The sequence below is a fragment of the Mustela lutreola genome, chromosome 7 (genome assembly GCF_030435805.1).
Source record: "Mustela lutreola isolate mMusLut2 chromosome 7, mMusLut2.pri, whole genome shotgun sequence".
NCBI classification, from domain to species: Eukaryota; Metazoa; Chordata; class Mammalia; order Carnivora; family Mustelidae; genus Mustela; species Mustela lutreola.
Window position 1 is genome coordinate 47027817 of NC_081296.1, and position 4309 is coordinate 47032125.

The following is a 4309-nucleotide window of genomic DNA, read 5'->3' on the forward strand; positions in this document are numbered from 1 at the left end:
GACCCTGGGATCATGACGGGAGCTGAAGGCAGAGGCTTTAACCCACTGAGCCACCCAGGTGCCCCCATCTTAATCATTTTCAAGTGTACAGTTCACTGTGGATCACACTGTTTTGCAACCAATAGCCTAGAACCTTTTTCCTCTTGCAAAACAAAACTCTGTACCCATCAAATAACAACTAATCCTGCCAGCCCCCCAGCCCTGGTAACCACCATTCTGTCTAAATTTGATTGTTCCTGGTACCTCACAGAAGTGGGATCACACAATATCTATGCTTATATTTCACTTAGCACAAGGTCCTGAAGGCTCATCTGTGCTGGGGCATGTGTGAGAATTTCATTCAAGGGCTGAATGATCCTGCATTATGTGTGTATGTAACGGTTGTTTATCCATTCATTCACTGATAGGCACTGGGGATGCCTTCACCTTTTCACTCTTCTGAATAATGCTGTGATGAACATTGGTCTACAAATATTTCTTCAATCTCGGCTTTTAATTCATTTGGGTATATATCCATTAGTAGAAATGCTGGATCATATGGGACTTCTACTTTAAAATTTTTGGGCAACTGCCGTACTGTTTTCCATAGTAGCTGTACCGTTGTTAAGAGTCACAGCAAGTGCACAAGGGCTGCAATTTCTCTATATCTTTACCAACACTTGTATTTTGTGCTGTTTTGTTTTGATAATAGCCGTCTTATTGGCTGTAAGATGGTCTTCAACACTTTAAAGATTTTGTTTCTAGCTACATAGTTTCTAAAAAGTCTGTGGTATTTGTTATCTCTTTCTGTGGTAATGTAGTGTGTCTTACTCCTATTTTAAAAAAATGTCTGGGGCGCCTGGGTGGCTCAGTGGGTTAAGCTGCTGCCTTCGGCTCAGGTCATGATCTCGGGGTCCTGGGATCGAGTCCCGCATCTGGCTCTATGCTCAGCAGGGAGCCTGCTTCCCTCTCTCTCTCTCTCTGCCTGCCTCTCCGACTACTTGTGATCTCTCTCTGTCAAATAAATAAATAAAATCTTTAAAAAAAAAATGTCTATCACTGGTTTTCAGCAAGTACATTAATATGTGCATGGTTATCTCATGTGGAGTTTATGAAGCTTCTTCACTGTTAGTTTATGGTTTTCATCAAATTTTTTAAAATTGGCCATTATTTCTTCATTTTGCACCCTTTATGACAAAAAGAAAATTCAGGATAGATTTTATTGCTAAGTCTTCCATTTCACTAACTTTTTCTCCTGTAGTGTCTAATTTATTAATTTATCCAATGTTTTATTGCATTTATTTTTTATTTCTATTCCATTTGATTAAGACATTTTTTCTCATGTTTTTAATACTTGTACAAAGCCAGCTGTTTTAACCTTTTTTTTTTTTTTTTTAAGATTTTACTTATTTACCCGGCAGAGAGAGAGCACACACGCACAAGCAGTGGGGAGCCATAGGCAGAGGCAGGGGAAGAAGCAGGCTTCCTGCCGAGCATGGAGCCCAGAGCAGGGACTCGATCCCAGAACCCTGGGACCATAACCTGAGCCCAAGGCAGATGCCTCACTGACAGAACCACCCAGGCACACTGTTTTAATATTCTTATCTGCTGGCTCTATCATCCCTGCCTTTTCTGGGTCTTTTCCTATAGACTACTTTTTCTTCTAGTTTTATCAGTCACATTTTTCTGCTTCTTTGTATGTCTCATAATGCTTTGATTAGACGCAGGACATTATGTCTGTTACATTATTGAGGATCTGGATTTTGTTTACTTAAGTGTCAGGCTTTGTTTTAGCAGTTATTTGTGGATCAGCTTTGAATCTTGTAAATTTTTTTAAATTTTATTTTTTCAGTGTTCCAAGATTCATTGTTTATGCACCACACCCAGTACTCCATGCAATACATGCCCTCCGAAATACCCACCACCTGGCTCACCTAACCCCTCACTCCCCTTCCCTCCAAACCCTCAGTTTGTTTCTCAGAGTCCACAGTCTCTCATGGTTTATCTCCCCTTCCAATTTCCCCCAAGTCACTTCTTCTCGTCTTCAATGTTCTCCGTGTTATTCCTTATGCTCCACAAGTAAGTGAAACCGTATGATAATGGACTCTCTCTGCTTGACTTACTTCACTCAGCATAATCGCCTCCAATCCCATCCATGTTGATACAATAGTTGGGTATTCATCCTTTCTTCTTCTTCTTTTTTTTTTTTTTTTAAAGATTTTATTTATTTATTTGAGAGAGAGACAGTGAGAGAGAGCACGAGCAAGGAGAAGGTCAGAGAGAGAAGCAGACTCCACATGGAGCTGGGAGCCCGATGCGGGACCCGATCCCAGGACTCCGGGATCATGACCTGAGCCGAAGGTAGTCATCCAACCAACTGAGCCACCCAGGTGTCGTATTCATCCTTTCTGATGGAGGCATAATACTCCATTGTATACATGGACCATATCTCCTCTTTCCATTCGTCTGTTGAAGGGTATCTTGGCTCTTTCCACAGTTTGGTATTTAAAGCATCTTTGCTAGAGTGGGTCCAAGCTAAAGTAGCCTTCACTCCAGGGATATTTTATGGCTATTAATAAGGCATGATCCCTCTGGGATCTCTATTTAATACCCTGGATGACTACTGAGGATTTTGTACTCTGGGTCCTGGTCCTATGTGAGCTCTGGGAATTGCTGTTTACAACTAACCACCCACAATCCCCAGTCACTTATTGTACTTGTAGAGTGTCATCTTGTACAAGATGAAGTACAGCTTCATCTTGTAATTGCAGAGTGTCATTCTTCTTATGTACTCCATGAAGATTCTAGGGGACCACACTGTATTAATTCCTTTCTGAAACTCTGCTAACTTCTAATTACCTGAGTAATTACAAGTTAATATCTAACCCCCAATCTAAACCCCAATCTACTATCACCACACAGTTACACATTTATGTTCTTATGATGAGAACTTTTATGATTTTTCTTTTAGCAACTTTCGAATATTCAATAGTGCTGTCAACTCCGGTCACCATCTTGTACATTACATTCCTAGGACTTACTTATAACTGGATGTTTGTACCTTTTGACCATCTTTGAACATTTTGCCCACCTATACCTACTTCCTGTGATCTAGTCTCTGTATCTATGCATACACACACACACACACTTTATATATATATATATATATATATATATATATATACACACACACACACACACACACACACACACACACACACATATATATATTACATTTTCTTTATTCAGGTATTAACAGACACTTAAGCTATTTCTGTGTCTCAGATATTTAAATAATGCTGCAATGAACATGGGGTAAATAACCACACGTGGAATAACTGGGTCATATGGGAGTTCTATTTTTAATATTTTGAGGAATTTCCATATAGTTTTCCATAATGGCTCTACCAATTTACATTATCACTAATAATGGTGCACTTACTTTTTGATAAAAGCCATTCTAACAGGTATGGGGTAGGATATCTCATTGTCATTTTGATTCGAATTTCCCTGATATTAATAATACTGAGTACCTTTTCATGTACCTGTTAACTATTTGTATGTCTCTCATGTCTATTCTAAATCCCAATTTTTAAAAATTGGACCGCTTTCCGTTAGTTTTACAAGTTATATATTTTGAGTCATAATGCTGTATCAAATATATGACTTGAAAATATTTTCTCCCATTCAGTAGGTTGCCTTGTTGTTTAGTATGTTTTAAAAAAGATTTTATTTATGTATCTATTAGAGAGAGAGAGAGAGAAAAGGGGCAGAGGAGGAACAGAGGGAGGGACAGAATCTTAAGCAGACTCCATGCTGATCACAGAGCCCAACATGGATGGGGCTTGATTTCATGACCTTCAGATCATGACCTGAGCCAAAACCAAGAGATGGATGCTTGACCAACTGAGTCACCCAGATGTTCCTGTTACCTTTGCTTTTGGAGTTAGATCCAAAATAATCACTGCCAAGATTGATATAAAGGAGTTTACTACCTGTTTTCTTCTATGAGTTTCATGGTTTCAGGTCTCACATTTGTCTTTAATTCATTTTGAGGTTTTTTAAAGATTTTAAGTAATCCCCCACATTCAATGTGGGGCTTGAACTCACAGTCCTGCAATCCAGAGGTGTGTGCTTTACTGAGTCAGCCAGGTGCCTCTGAGCTCATTTTTGTGTATGGTAGAAGATAGTGGTGTGGTTGAGCTTCATTCTTTCACATGTGGCTATTCAGTTTCCTCAACACCATGTATTAAAGAAACTACCCTTTCGCCATGCGTATATTCTTGGCTCTTTGGTCATAAACTAAGTGTATTTGCACGGGTTTATTTTT